General features: G+C 36.2%; 1 pseudogene; it reads right to left on the bottom strand.

Annotated features, from left to right (window-relative positions):
* The window catches only part of LOC132111492 (tetratricopeptide repeat protein 27-like), an 87,718-nt pseudogene that overhangs the window by 1,126 nt on the left and 69,248 nt on the right, over nucleotides 1-17,344 (bottom strand).

The following is a 17,344-nucleotide window of genomic DNA, read 5'->3' as shown; positions in this document are numbered from 1 at the left end:
AAATCAAATTTTATCCAATCATTTTCTGATATACACTTCTGTTCAAAAGTTTAGGGTCAATAAGATTTTTTTGATGTTTTTGAAAGAAGTCTCTTATTCTTACCATGGCTGCACTTTTTAAAATCAAAATACAGTAAAAACTGCAATACTGCAAAATATTAAAATAATATTTTCTATTTTAATATATTTTATAATGCAATTTATTTCTGTTATTTTCAGCAGCTATTACTCCAGTTTTCTGTTTACATGATCCTTCAGAAATCATTATGATATGCTGATTGTTTCTAATATCTTATTTATTACTGATGCTGAAACCAATATATATGTATATATATATATATATATATATATATTTTTTTTTCCATTCTAAATTTTCTTATTAAATATCCAGTTTTGTTGGATTTGTCACATAATGAAAGTAAAATGAGTTGTGAACACTATTTTATATGGACTTAAACGTGTAATAGCATTAAATATTCAGAAATGGCCAATTTTTACAAAACAAGAGAGGCCTGTTTTTATTGATTGCTTTAAAAAAACTTTAGCAAAACCCATAAAGCTAATGACTTTAAGAGCTGAGTGTGTGTGAAACTCACTTTGGCTTTAGTGACCAAGGCTCTTCAAACTGAGTCGAGCTGAAGACAGCAACTGTAGAGCCTCTTGAGGACTGCGCTTAGACCTGCTACAGCTGATAGAGACTGAGAGACAGAGACAGGAAACACTGAGGAGTTTCATCTACAGTAGAGTCACGGCAGTTTAGAGAGGGCAGCACTGGAACATGAAGCATCTGTATGCTGCACAGCCAGCGAGAGGAGACAGTGAGTGTGACGGCTGTCAAAGGTCACTTGAGGTCAGGTGATGCAATATCAAGGTCTGTGGCCTAATACAAAGAGTTGGTCATTATTTTCTGTATCATAGTCGTGTGTGTATGTGTGTGTAGTATTGTTCACATTAAGTGATGGATCACGGCCTCTGAGCGACTCATGTTTAATCACTCCAGCTATTAGTGAAACATCCAACACCATTAAAACAGTCATTCAACATCTAGTCTACACATATTTTTTTTTTTTACAATGATACTCATAATTAGCAGACTGCAGCAGAATATGATTATCAAGTATGGCTAAAAATATGGCTATTTTAGAATTCTAAAAATAACACTAATTGTGTGCAAAGGTATTTTTATTTTCCTGAAAAGGTGCATTCCCAGAATGCTTTAGTGTACTGTCTACACACATATGGAGGAAAGAAACCGTTTCATGAGTATACACATCTACCTCAGTGCCTCTCATTCTCTCTCCATCTCGGTTTCTCAGTTTTTACTCACTTTCTCATCTCTGCATACCTGTCTTTTTGTCTTTCATTCCATCATTTCCTTTAATTTCTGCGTCCGTGATTTACTTCTCAATTTCTTCTTCTTTATATTTCTTCTTTTTCTGATTGTTTTTCTTTTTCCTTTTGACATTCTAGTTGTAATTCTCTCTAAATTATTTGCTTCAAAATTCTTAAATTCCTGCTTCTTAAATTCTTGTTTTTTTCTTTTTTAAATTCTCATTCTTACTAAATGTTACTTTTTGAAAATCTTTTTATAAATTCCTGCTACTTTTTTCTTTCTAAATGCTTTTAAAATTTTCAAATGTTTTTCTCTAAATTTTCTCGATTTATTTTTCTAAATTCTTACTTTGTGTAAATTTTTTTTATTTCTCTGTCTCTTTATTTGCATTTTTTGCTGCCCCTTCTTTCCTTCTAAATTCTCACTTTTTCTTTCTAAATAATTTCTTGCTAAATTCTAGTCAATCCATCCATCAATCCAAAATTTATTCCTTCAGTCTTGCCATCTCTCTCTTCTCCTCATGTTTCTGCCTTTAGAGGCAATAGCAGGAAAAGTGATGTGATTAATAAGTGCAGAGCTCATTCACATTACATACAAACACACGCACACACACACACACGCAGAGCTATAATGCACACAGCAACAAACACATACATGAATACAAACAAGATCTTTTCAAATGCACAAAATAACACAACCCAGTGAAGAATGATCTCATATGTATGCTCACACATTTATCTCACCCTTATATCGATCGATCCTTCTCAAACACACACACACACACACACACACACACACACACAAAGAAGGCCAGAGTAAGTGGGAAGGGATGGAGGTGTGTGAAGGGTTCTGCTACATTTGCCAAGCTGCCCCTTTTATGAATCATTAAGTTCAACAACAAACAGTCTGCAAACTCAAGGACAACAAGCTGATGGAGAGAATGTGTGAGACGGAATAAGCGGAAAGTGTCTAAAAAGATGGGAAACGAACATTTGAGCAAGACCATGTTTCAGTTAGACAAGCTTGTACATGTTCAGTGCCAGCTGAGCTGAGAATAACCTGATGTGACAGTTTGATTTTTAAAGTGCCAATGAAATCAAAATGTACTTTTAGTATGAATATGTTAGCCATAGTTATCTTTAAGCTAGTGTGTGCCAAAACGATGCCAAAATTTGTATTTAGAAGATATAAGAATTCAAAACTTACATAGTCTCTCACTTCCGGCAATATGAATCAATGGTTTTGATGATGTCACCCTGCACTTCAGCATCTCATCAAACTTTGTCCAATCAAATGCTCTGTAGAATCTGAAATGTCCCACCCCCTACACTATAAATAAACGCTAAAACTGCGGCTGAAATAAGTCACTTGTTCACAGAATTACTATTTTCTGTATGCTGAAAGGCACATAGCGCACTATATGGGGAATAAGGAACGATTATTATTATTATATTATTACATATAAAATCTATGTAATAATACTGTCCATATGCACTGTACTGTCCATTGCACTAGTGTAAATTATGTTCATATGTTCATAGTTCTGCCTATAGTGAACATACACTTTTACATAATCCATCTGTATAGTATGTTCATAGTACACCTACCTGTATATCATGCTTATAGTATTAATCGGTAATTTATGTCCATAATACTTATCTGTATAGTTTTGTACATATTATAGACCTTGTATATTTTGTACTTACTGCTTATTGCATTTCTGGTTAGATGCTAACTGCATTTCGTTGCCTTGTACCTTACATGTGCAGTGACAAAGTTAAATCTAATCTAATCTAATCACTACTGGCTATTCTAGATATGTCCCACCCCGTCTTCCTGTTACAGTTGAAATTACATCAACACATGACATAGCATAACGCTGCGTGTTTCAAGACATTTCAATGGACCTTATAAGACACAGAAATTTAGAGGGTTAGAAACGGAGAAAGAATTGCTATTCCACCCAAAACCTGTGCTCTGTCCCTACTGATGTTTAATTCAACACACACTCACTGACCAAATCCTCAACATCTCTCCCAACTCAAACCATCTGGTAAACACACACAGGCAACACGTGCACACACACAAAAAGAAATCAGTCTCAGCTGGAGGTCAAAGGGGTAAAAAGCTTGTTTGCCATTCTTGCTCTTGCTCCTTGTTCTCAATCCATCAGCCCTTTCAGACTCTCGCTACGATCACGTACTGCCACATTAGCCATGATAGAGTGACTCTCTGAATGAGTGCAGGAACACAATTCTGTATGTTCTTCATGTATGTCCTTGTGTGGGTGTATAAAATCTCACCATTAGCCATATCTCTGGCACCTTTCAGCACAGATTTGAAGTTGCCCATGTCTTTTGCCCAGCCAGCTGCCTGGGTCTCACACCGATGCGCTTTACTCAGAAACTGTAGCGCCTACAATCACACACATAAAAATGCAGTTAGACTGTGACCAAACCAGATGAGAGGTAGTAAAGCGACAACCTACAAAAGCTATGTCTTCCATGTAAAACAGAGTTTCAAGATTAGCTTGAGTTGGTAAATTGATATATTTTTATAGGTGCAGCACCATGCTAGAAAGCCCACTGTGAAGATTCAATGATGAAACTTTGCGCTCTTCAAGCTATATTAACAAACGCATTCTATATATTTCACCAGATGCAGAAGAATCACAGGCGCTTCTTTTCTTGGGTTAAGTTACTGATTGCAGAAAAAAAAATAGTTCTAGGCACTTATAACAAAAAAAAAAAAAAACTAAACAAATCAACAAAACTCACCTTTTCGTTGTCTTCTACATTGTTGCTATGACCATCACCACAGAGACAAGCGTACTGCTTCCATATTTGGGCGTCTGTGCTACAACGGGCCGAGATTCGACCAAAAAGTTCCTGCAGTTTGGCTTTAAGATTGGAGGCCTGGTCACCACGGTGATCAGTCAGATTGTCCACTACCGCACGCACCAGGATTTCAAGATCCTGATGAAAAAAAGAAAAGAAAAAAAAACACCAAAAGATTTACCTATTAGTAGGGTAACTGCTGTTTAAACTTAACAAATAATGAATATCCAATCCAAAAACTAATTTAGGGTTGACATGTACCCTCTGCCGTGCCTGTCCCAGCTCCTGATTAACCTTAGCTATGAAGTCAAAACACAAATACCTAAACTTGACCTCTACATTCTCAGATGTTCCTGGCTTGTGCATCACTTTATTTTGAACTCTTTCTTTACATTCCTTTTCTCTCTTTCCGCCGTCTATTCCTTAACCTTTATTCTGTCCTGACCATGTGACAGCGAAACACTACTTAGATTTTTGCTCTCACAGTTTCTGAAGCTCGTCTCTCTATTTGTCTGCCTCTGACTGACAATTTTAATAAAATATGATGCACACACACTTACTTTGCTGATTGGGCATGAGTGTGTTAGTTTAGTTTTATGTGGCAAATTGCAATTTCATGATTAGTACACAATGAAACATTAACCCAAACACTACCCTTGCATTAAAAAGAAAATTTATGCAACTTAATGAATAATAAATAAAACTAATAATAAATTAAACAAGCAGCTCTTTGCATCAACACACACACACACACACCATGCCACCAGCAGAGCTGGGATATTAGAGGCGCTGTTTTCACTCAACCACACAAACAAATGCAGACACTCCAGAGTCTGTACATGTGCCAGAGAGACCAGGAAGAGCCTAAAAGTTCAGACTTGACCCTCGCTGTCTGGAGAAGTGCTTTTTTTTATTTTTTAATTGCATTATAAAATTGCAGTTTATACCTGGATAATAAGTAGCTGCATTTTGATCATCTTTGTGCGAATATATATATATATATATATATTGTGTGTGTGTGTTTTGACTGTTTACACTTGCATTTAGAGCAGTCTAATTCAAATTACCTGAAACGGATGTTAATACCAGAGTCTGTGAAGCCTTCAGTAAGGTGTGACTATTCAGAAGTCTCTGATTTCCTAGGGGGAAGCTGTTAAGTGTGTGTGGGTGTGTGTGTCACAGAGACAGAGAAGGCTTTCTCCTCAAACTCCAAAATCTAAACTAAGCACACCACACCCTTAAACTTCACTAAACTATCAGAAAACTTGACCTGAACACTGGGCTCCACATTCCTCTGTGTGTGTGTGTGTGTGTGTGTGTGTGTGTATGTGTGTGTGTGCAAGAGATATTAATCACAGCCTTCACACAGTGTTCCACATGTATCTTTGTGTCTGTATGCTCTGTAACTAAAAAGCTCCAAAACAGCACTGTAATTACTAAAGCAGAACCAGAAATTGTGGTCATTAACTCTTTGTGTGTGAACAGGAGAGAGGCATTTTTGCTTATGCACAAGTTTGCCTTGTTCCATTTAGTAGTACCATGATGAAATTCATAAAAATAAAAATAGAGTTATTTATCTTTTTTTTTTTTTTTTTTTTAAATCAAAGTGTCATATGAATATATTATACTTGCTCTACAGTTCATAAGTTTGGGATCAATGTTTTTTTTTTAATAACCAAGGCTCTATTTATTTGATCAAAAGATGGTTAGTAAAAGTAAAAACAGTAATATAAAAAGATTATTAAAATAGAAAACAGTTGTTTTAAATTTTAATATGTAATTTATTCCTTTAATGGCAAAGTTATTGTTCATATTTAATCAGTAGGTTTATAGAAAGTAATTCTGGGTAATTATTAGCAAAGCTTTCAGCTGCTTTTACTCATCTTCAGTGTCACATGATCCTTCAGGGAACATTGTAAAAATGCTGCTCAAAAAAACAAAACAAAACAAAAACCTCTTATCAATGCTGAAAAAGTTGTGCTGTTGTACATATTTTTTTGACTAATACATTAAAGATTATTTGATGAATAGAAAGTTTAAAGGAAAAAAACAACAACATTTGAAGTACAAATATTTTTTTAACAAATGTCTGTCACTTTTGTTCAATTTAATTCATCCTCGCTAAATTAAAGTCTGATTTTTATTTTTTTTTACGATTAGAAAAAAAAAATACTTCTCAATGGTAGTGCATTTAATCTACAATTCTTTATTACATTTTTATATTTTTGCTATGTACTAATTTCAATATCAGGAATAACGAGGTGGGCAATCCTCTTGATTCCTAATCATTATTTACAAAACTGGTTACTGCCATTAATGCAATTTGTATGCTTTATTGTGAAGTGTTTGCCAAGACCATAAAAGTAATACAAATACAATGGTGTTATGATTGACAGCTTCACCAAAAATGAGTAGTGATGTCACATTCTATTCATTCCAGAGCACTTCAGGATTTTTCCAAAGATGAAAGAGGGAAAGCATACCCCAATTTACTTTACACGCTCCATATATTTCCTCGCATGTGTGCTTGTCTAGCAGTGTTAACGACAGCTCTTGGACAGACAGAGAAAGAATGCAATAGACATGCAGCAGTGTGTGTGTGTGTGTGTGTGTGTGTGTGTGACTCAGCCAACACTGATGTTCACACTTTAACTGCAAAGACTGATATAAAGCAAAGCAACTTAATCCGAGTAAACAGCCTCCACACAGATCAGTGTGTTTTATGTGGACCACATGTTCTCATGACAGTGTGTCTGTGTGGTCACATCCTTCACGAAAGCATGAAAATATACAGCACACATTCCTGAAGTAAAGTTCATCCTTCACTGCCTTTCTCTTTCCTTACAGCTATCACTTTTTCATCTTCACATCACCACCTCTCCTGATTCTTTCATTCACCTCTGGCCCCTTCCGGCTGCTCAGATGCGCTGAGATCTTTGTTATTTAAGTCAGTGGTGTAATATCTGTAAACTCTCCTCAGACTTCCTCCAGTGGCTTTGCCTCTGAAATCTCATTTTTCACCCTAGAAACCTGAGAACCACATTTCTACCTCAAACTATTTGGTCAGTGGCCATCATCTCAACACCACATGATGAATTCACTTTTGTATACAATTTGAACAAAAACACTTGTCATTGGATTAAAAATGTTAATAAATGTAAAATATCTGTTAGTTTGTTTTTAAATAGAGATATACGATTATACGGTCTATATCAATATACACTACATTTTAAAAGGTTTTTTTTACATTTTTATTCAGCAAGTATTAATGCAGCATTAAACTGATGAAAAATGCAAAGGCATTTATAAAAGATACAAAAGATTTCTATTGAAATAAATGCGGTTCTTTTGAACTTCTACTCATCAAAGAACAATTCTAACAAATTAGAACGATTTCTGAATTATGTTGAAAATTCAGCTTTGCCATCATAGGAATACATCTTTATATATATTTAAAAACAGAAAAAAATATTTTATAAGAATATTTCACAGCAGTAAAGTATTTTGACTAAATATTAGTAAGCATGAGAGACCTAGGTAGCATTTCATTTACTAATTTATGCATTTTAGGGCAGGAAAAGTTTTAGATAGTGAGTTTGCTTTTTATTGCTCATGTTTAGATAACAAAATGTGTTATACATTTAGGGAAAAAAAATATTTTTGCACCCATTAATCCATCCTTTTTTAAATTATACACATACACAAAGGAAAATTAAAACAAAACTAAAATTGTCAGGATGGTATCTGTAATTGCCCACTGGTGATGTGGAACATGTGAAATGACTGGATAAGACCCCCCTCCACCCCCCATGATGGGGGAAGTGATAAGTTTAAGAGGAAATTGAATGGGTGTCTGGGACTGGGTGTAATTCCTGCACGATCCACTTATAGCGTGAAATTAAGGAGAGTGGTAATATTCCCCTGAGAGAAACAAGGGAATGAAGAATGGTACTGAGAGAGAGAGAGAGAGAGAGAGAGAGAGAGAGAAGAGGATACTGTATTTGATCCATCTTTTTTTAATCTCAGGATGAGGGAGGATGGTCTCTCTTTTTCGGTCTCTTGTGGAATGAGACTGGTTTTATGACTATATACCAAGATGTTTGCACACATGCACAGCATTTGCCTTATTAACAGATGCTCTCATCTAATTTGCCACCAACACACATCTGAAGGGTTTATGTATGGAGAGAGAGATGATGAAGTGAGGAAAATAAATTGAGTGATGTGAGTGGTGATTTTGAGTCCAGCCAAGCACCCAGATCCCAATTACCGTCTGAAACTCTCAGTGAGGCTGGAGGCAAGTGCTGGCGATGACCTTTTCAATTTCTGTGCTTTCACATCACAACTTTTAATTGATGATCTAATAGCTGCTCACCAGATGTAAACGAATAATCCAATGTAAGTAGGGATAATGTATAGGTGTACAGCCTACTAATTTAAAACCTATCTAGAAGGCAAAGTGTTACAAAACATGGTTGTGTGTGTGAAAACAGCTTTGGGACGCCATAATGAAATTGGAACATATCTGTGCCCCTGTGACCATTAACCCCAACATTTCCAACATCTAAACATTTGTTTGCTTTTTTGAACATCAGCTTTTTTTGGATATCCATTTCCATGTCCAAGTTCAATTGAAAAGTAATTGTGAAATAAAGTTAATAATAAAAACTCTGCAAAATAGAGTTACAGTGTAGGATATACAGCGGGTATAGAAAAGAATATTTTTTTTAGAAAGGGGGTGATCCTATTTACAACTCCGTGATTGTGGTTTTTTATCTTTCACTTGGATGCTTTAAGTTGCACTGAGTAAATAAAGCTGGATAAAATAAAAACTATGTCCGTCTTCATTTCAGGCTGCAAAGCAACAAAATGTGATTATTTTAAAGAGGGGTGATTATTTGACAATAATTGATAAAGAATTGACAATAAAGCAGACTTGACTTGACTTATTTTCTGTACCTACTGTAAAAATCACAATTGCCAGAATTAGTTGCAATGACGTAAAATTAAGTCCCACTGCAAGAAATAAAACGTTAGAAAAATGTAAGAAATTTATAATTTTTTAAAAATAAATGCTGTTCTTTTGAACTTTCTATTCATTAAAGTAGGAGGTGGGTGTTTAAAAATCAGAGAAGCGCAAAACAGCTTCTTTAAGGTACAGCCATAATTCCTTAGAAAATAAAGCATAATTAACTGCCACCATGGTGACCCCGGAGCCGCAGTGAAGTAAAGGAGGTAAACAACTACCCAGGCAATTTGACTACCAAATGATAAAACAAATGATGCATTTAATAGGACGTAGCAGCTGGTGCATCAACCAGCCGCAGCAAAAACGTGTCTAATGGCATAGAGCTGGTTATAACAGCAGTGCTATTAGATCCACAGATGACAAAGGAGAGGTGTGATGGGCCATGGATGCAGAGACACATACAGGGTGTGTGTTTAAAACAGAGCTGTGTGGATGAAAGTGAGCAGGCAGAAACCCAACTGTGGTGAAATCACCTCTTCTCTTCTCTCACACAAACATTCACTCATCAAATCTCACTTAAACACACACACACACACACACACACACACACACACACACACACACACACACATACACACATACACACACACACACACGGCCTCTCACATGATTGTTTCAGCTATTAGTGTGATGGGAGCAGTGATGACAGCAGCACATGAGACACAAACGAGACTCCAGCTGCTTTACACTGGTTACACAAGCCAGAAAAGTGTTCACAATTATGTTATTAGACTATCTGGAAATGTATGCAAAAATAAAGAGTTAGGGGTTAACCGGAGAATAACTGCGAGGCTGACTCACCTCCACATCCTTGTATTTGTCCTTGAGGTCCATGAGCCGATGGTAGGCTCTGATAGCCTCACTGAACTCGCCCAAGTCTACACACACAGCAATGAAATTCTCCCAGATCTGCCATCGCTCATAATTACACTTGAGCGCTTCCTGAAGGGTGCGGAATGCCTTCTCCCTACCACACAAAACAGGAAGACCAGTGTTTTAGCAGAACTATTGTTAACAGAAGTTGCTTGCTTGCATGTGGATGTACTGTTGTATTAAAACGTGTATGGCTAAACAACAAGTAGTTTTATGCACTCCCTTCCAAAAACTGGTTTTGGCAAAGTTGTAGTTAGTATGTGGCAATGAATTAGTTATCAGAGAAACCTAGTGAGCTGTCTACAAAGAGAGCATTTTAGGTAGAAAGGTTGTTCTACAAAGTACAGGTAGTCAACATGATTACTGTAAACTACTTCATGGTTGATTCCAGAGTCTGATGATAGCATGTTGATAAAGTTAGCAGTGCAATACTCTAAACATAAAGAGATACTCACTTGAAAAACAAAACAAAAACAACTTTATAATAACTCAAAATCCAAAAGTAAAAACATGAAAAAGGAAATAACTAAAGAATGAAAAAAAAAAGAAATAGTCAAATAGCAAAAAAGGGTCAAAAGGGAAAGAGCAAAAGAACTGAAGAGATTAAAAGGAACAACTTGCAAAAGAATCAGAGCAAAAGTGTGAGAATGACTGAAAAGGCACTAACGGGAATGAAAAACAAAAGAAATGAAAGAAAGAAAGAAAAACAGTGAAAGAATGAGCTAAAGAAAGAGAAATAAAGCAAAACAGTGATGAAGCGAAATATCGAATGTCAAAGAAAAATGAAAAAGAGAAACAGCAAAAAAGAACTATTCGAAGAAAGAAAAAAGAATGAAAGCAAAAAAAAGTGTAAAGATTAAAAGTAGAGTCAAAGAAAAAGCATGAAAGAAAGAGTAAAATTACATTGGAATACGTTTTACAAAAAAAATACATTTCAGTCCTTCAACTTCAAAATTTCATGTTTAATTTGATGTTACTTCATTGTAATTGTGAAATTTACATGCAACTTCTCAAAGAAAATTGTTTCTACAGCAAATTGTTTTTAAGAGTACTGGATCATTAACTTAGTAAGACGCTCCGAGTTGAGTCTCCAGTGCACCTCGTGAGAAACGCTGTGTGTGGCACAGATCGCTTAGAGCATTCCAAATCAATCACTTACAGTATGAGCCTTCAGTTAGCACACAGATCACAAGGTTATGGAACAGAGCTGATATTTTTGTAAGCGCTATCAACAAAAGCCTATGCCACAGGGCTTAACATGGGTTTCATTGTAACATCTAAAGCCTAGTTTCCTTTGAACGCATGCAGGTGTGTGCACAATCTCTCCCCACCCCCTCACACACACACTTCCTCTGTTCTGGATGGTCCCTGGGAGCGTTAATCAGATTTTATAGAAGATTCAAAAGACTCATCTCAGGGATGAGTGCACAAGGCTAATTGGACGAGGGGCAAAGGAGAGGAGAGAAATCATTCCCAGAATCCTCAGGTACATGCCGTTACAGTGGTATTCCAGAAAACATCTCCGTTCCTTGCAGGAAATCAGCAAAAACCTCCAATCATGTCAAGCAACAAATGTCCTAACTGGCATTTAGCTTCCAAATCTGGTTAATATTGGCCGGTTGGTAGTGGTGGTGAAGTGCTGGCTCCTGGGGTAGACACTGCAAGAGCCCCGAGGAGATTTATCTTTGCAATTGCAGCTGCCAAAGTCATTCCTACAGTAATTGAAAAGCAAGGAGGCCTCTGAGGGTCCCCAGTGGATGCAGGATGAAGGAAACAGAAAAGCAGCATAAATCAGGTCAACTGGAACCTGAATAGGGGCTTTTCTACAGTTTTTACTTGTGTGAAAGAGAAGTGCAGTGTTTTTGAAAGAAGCTTCTTTAAGCTCACTATTTATTTGGTCAAAATTTAAGTAAAAGCAGTAAAACTGTGAAATATTACAACTGTAATATTGTGATTTGTTCCTGTAATGGCAAAGCTGAATTTACAGCAGCCATTGCTCCAGTCTTCAGTGTCACATGATCCCTCATGAATTCTTGCTGATTTAAATTTATTTTCAAAATAATCTTATTGACCCTACACTTTTGAATGGCATTGTGTGTGTGTGTGTGTGTGTGTATATATATATATATATATATATATATATATATATATATATATATATATATATATATATATATATATATAAATCATAATTACTTTATTATATATGGCCAGCAAAAGACAATATGCTGAGTCAAACTTCAACAGACGAAATTCAAAAATAGTTTTACTAGAGCTTTTAAGGGCAGGCTCTTAAAATTATAAAATGGACATATTTCTCCTCGTCTGCTGCCTTTGAAACCATAGCTCATTTTAAATACTGAAGGAACGCTTAACTGGCTGCTTATTACTATCTTTACTCCAAATACCAATGTTGAACAAAAAATAATTTTTTGGATTAAAACACCAGCAAAACAAAGCTTCGCTGATGTAGCCTTTATTCTTCGCTTGTACTCTCATACTCACTTCATCTCAGTTTGATGTAGGCCGTGGAGAGGTTGTTCCATGCTTCTGAAAACAAAAACAGGGAGGCATTCGCAGACACAATCATTTGATTATGATAAGCCATAAATCATGACAGCACAAGTACTGAACAACTAAGCACAAGCCCTTTCTTTATGCTCATATGACACTGATCTCCTTACAAGAACCGTGTGACTTCCATCTGGTTCCAGTCCAACGCATCTCTGAAAAGCTTTGGCAGCCCCAGAATGATTGAGTATTACTGATGAGGGCAAAAAAAAAACTGATGAGACTTCAAGTGCCTTACTCGTCTTTTAAAGGTGTTATTCGGCCCTAAAAATTTATGTCGTCTTTTGAACCCATTAACACCAAGGAATGCATCTCTTTCGTGTGTTTTAAATCAGTATCTCTTCACGGGTGCTCATGTTTGCATCTCTCTAGCACTCGTCCGTCCTTACTTCCAGTTCTAGGCCTAAAGGCAGTATTAGCTCGGCTAGGCCCTGCGGCAGCACTGCGAAACTGTGTTAAAGATCACGCTAGGGTCATCAATGAGTCCCACAGGAAAATTACTCTGTCTTCTTGCTGCCTGTGCTTCTCCATTATGGATGAAGGGAGGAATGAAAAATGATCGGGGCTGGGGGGAGCTGTGCACTTTTTTTGGTTCTGTGGTGAATGAACCTGATGCCACTCATCCACATACTGCTGTCTCACTGTTTTCTACAGTACTTCAGTGTTTCTTATGTTCTCTGTCAGCACTCTGCCAATCTTCTCTATAAAGTGCATCCATCCTTGTGATCTTCTAGAGCTTGTGTATGTGTGGTAAACATGAAAACGTAAGTTCACAAACACTTGTGTTTGTAGAGACTAAGGGTTCGTTCACACTGAACACATTTTTGCATACCACTGTGTTGCTTTTCTATTATTTTCTACATAAAAATGATTGATATTTTAGACTGTTGTGCATATGTCCCGCTCCCATTACACCGTTTACAACTACAATCTTGTTTCTATATAAAAGTATGCTGCGCTGCACAGCAGCTCCAGCAACTTTATTGCCCATGTTCATATAAAATACAATTACATTTACATGTGAATTTCATAGCCATTTAATGTATTAAAAAATGGTTGACCATTACTGTAGAAGCACAATAAAAAAAACTGAATCAAATTACTATGAAAGTTAAAACATGAATTTTTGTTAATACATTTGTTAAAACTCAAACTACAGCCATTTCACTACCCGTCTATTTGAAATAAAATGCTAGCCAATTATTTACAAATACCACGTGAACTGATAGTTGCATCAAAAGCAGGCTATGACTGTAATTAGACATTTAAATCACACTGGATGTAAACTGGATGTATGATGCTTTTAAAATTTGAGATTTTTTTTTATTATTATTCCTGTTGTAACAGTAATGCCATAATTTGGCTCTTAAGTCAAATGAAACACTGGCCAGTACAGACAAAAGTTTGTAGAATAACCTGCACACAACTGAATTATTTCAGTAAAAAATGGGTATGGGTGGTTAATGTCTATCAACATTTACAGGATGCTTGGGTAGGGACTATCAGCACAAGTGCATGTCATACCTGCATGGAATTGATTCGCAGCGAGCGTTCGAAACATTCCACGCACTGCTAGAATTCTTTGTGGCGCAGATGATGAAGAGCTTTGGACCTTTGGGAGCGTGCACTGTGGTGTTTGGCAAGCTCCCATGCTCGGTCATAATACTTTGGATCCTTCAGCACGTCACCTAACAGACAGTAAAGCGATGGCGTCTCCTTTTTCTCCAGCTCACGCCTCAAAATCTCCTCCGCCTGAGAGAAAAAAAAAAAGTGCCACCAGATTTAAACCAGCTTGGACAGTTTTAATCCTCATATTGGAGAATATGCACATGGCCTTAAGTATGTGGAGACCTCTTTTTAAATATTGGGTTTGTCTAGGCCCCTTAATTCCAGTTAATATGCCACTTTATATAAAAACAGTCTAGGCAATTATGTGCTGAAACTGTTTTGGAAGGGTCTTTTTAAAATCCAGAATGACATGCAAAGAAATGTACTCAATCCTTGTTTGAGAGAACTGGAATGTCCTGCATAAAGCTGGACCTAAACCCCACTGAACACCTTTTGGATGAATTGGATCATTCATCCTAAATAAAATAAACTTTCCTAAAATCTACTGTCAAATCTTTACTGAATAATAAAAGCTGTTACAGAGTACAAACTCTTAATTAATGCCAATGGTTTTGAAATTGGGTGTGGTGTGTGGATGTCCACATATTTTTGACCATATAGTGCGTAGTAGGGATTAAACTAAGTATGCTGTTACAATCTTTTTATATTATTAAAAACCACACTACTAAAACAATTACTTGTAGAAATAGCAAGGGTCCAAAATAAAAAATAAAAAACTACAAAAAAAAAGATGAGTAATAATAACAAAATTAAATAAATAAATACATACATGCATAAATTAGTAGATTTTCTACTAGGTTTGAATTTATTTTTTTTAATTATTATAATTTTTTTATTCTGCAATATTTCAGTTGTGTCTAAATATATTTTATATATATCTATATATAGTTTTTTACTCACTACTCGTATAAAATTCACAGTGCTTGCCCAGCACTTCTATTTGGGTGCTTATTTATTTTTTTGGGTACACATAATTAGAGAAGTGGGAACAATATATCTTCGTACTCCACACACTAGTTACATTAAAAAAATAAAGCTCAAAATCTGAAGGCCCAGACAGAGGATGCTTAAGCTATTTACTTATATGTAAAAAATAAATCATATTTCTGCTCTATAAGAACACCACCGATAAGAGAGGAGGTAATATAAGAGAGAAAGAGAACACCATGGTTTGACAGCATCTGAATGCTCCTTTGTTCCTCGTGGCTATAAACTGCACATTTCACATTTCCTACAAACAACAAGGTGCCATTGGAGCCGACAAATGTTTGTGTAACCCATTCAGGCACAGTCAAGCTGCTGTTTCCTCTGATGGATCTCATGACTGCCAACAACACAAATGGATGCTAATGGGGGGCCAGGTTATCAGTTTCACTGCTAATAACCGGTTGGAAATTTTAGAAAGGAAACTACCAGAAACTATGTTTACTATGGTACATTCTCTGGACTTAACAGCATAAAACCCATAAAGCTTTAGTTAAAGCAGTAAACCTTCAGTTCTAATGTAAAGTGCAACTGTTTTCTTAACTTAGAATGGAAAAAACTAATGCACTTTCTACAAACAGGGAAAACATAAGGCTTGGGGAAAACTTTTTTTATCAACAAAAGGTCATGAAAACTCTTCACCTCTAGAAAATAATATAAATATGATATATTATATATAGCTGCTTTATCTTCGGTTTATTTGAGACCTGGATTTTTTTGCAGTCCCATTATCAATTAAATAGACGATTTATAAAATAATGAAAACTTGAAATTAGTTCAAACCTTTTTTTATAAATAAATTTCACATTAAATGAAATCGCTGCAAAATAACAGGATTTACCGTAGGTCCTAAAAAAAGTAAATAAAAAGATAATAGTGTAATTTAAAATAAAGTAAAAGTAGCGGTACACCAAAGTATTCATGGAAAGAGCTTTCACATGGTAAATTCCAACAGTGGGACATGGGACAATACATTTAACTCAAATCAAATAAACATCAGTAAACGTCCCACGTTCTCTGAAGATGACCCCTCATTAAACAAACATAGAATCTCATGAATTAATCCATCAGCAAAACATTTCTTCCAATCCAGTCTTGATGATGTGTACGCACCATTTTCTCACCTCAATTTCTCTCTTTTTCACATATTTTACAGATTTTCTAATTTCTTTCATATGAAGCATTACTCCCTTTCGCCTGTGTCTGTATTCTGTTTTTTTACTTTCTTTTCCACACATACCTGCAGTTTATGGCTTTAAGCTTTAATAAGAGTGGAGGGAGAAGTAGATAAAGGGAAACAGAGAGAGTCAGTATATCAGCTACTACAGCGGAGTGGATGTCAGTCATTTTTATAATATTACAGCTCAGATTGGGGGTGATTGGCTGCTTTTATTGACCTCAGATGTACCCTATAATCTGATTGGCACACAAAGAGGACGGTAACTTAATAAAGCTGTGAAATGGCTCCCAGAAATCTGCGCTAAAACACACAGTGAGAGAGATGTGTTGTTAGAGCATACTGACTGGGGCTCATATAGAAAGGATAGAAGAAGAGAGCAGGAGAAGAGACAGAGGACAAAGGGACAGGATAGATATGGGAAGAGGTAAAAGTATCAATCAATTCCTCTTTAAGATCTTAAACAGAAGTTACTTTCTCGTATCCCAACCTAATATCCAGAGACGACTATGAGCAAGTCATTTGTAGGTCGATTTCCCTGAAGAGTAAACACTGTAATGACTACGACGCAGACAATGATCTGTTTGTTTGAACATGACGTGCCATTAATTTGGGGAAGTACTATTCATTTAAAATGATAATTAACTAGTTTGACGTTTTCTTTAACAAAACATGTGAGCAGCATACCTTGCCGTGCTGTCCCATCCTCTCGAGGCAGACAACTGCATCCTCCCAGAGTTCCATTCGTTCGTAGATCAGCAGCGCAGAACTCGTCAGGCCCAAATCAGTCAACAGACTCGCCAACTGCCTCTAAACACACACACACACAGCGAGCCAAGATCAGTTAACCTGCATCTAAATACACACAGCATGTGGGAGGCACTCAGAACTATATATTTAGAATGTGTACA

The sequence above is a fragment of the Carassius carassius genome, chromosome 31, assembly GCF_963082965.1.
Source record: "Carassius carassius chromosome 31, fCarCar2.1, whole genome shotgun sequence".
NCBI lineage: Eukaryota > Metazoa > Chordata > Actinopteri > Cypriniformes > Cyprinidae > Carassius > Carassius carassius.
The sequence above is the reverse complement of the archived record's forward strand: the minus strand, read 5'-3'. Positions and strand labels throughout refer to the sequence as shown.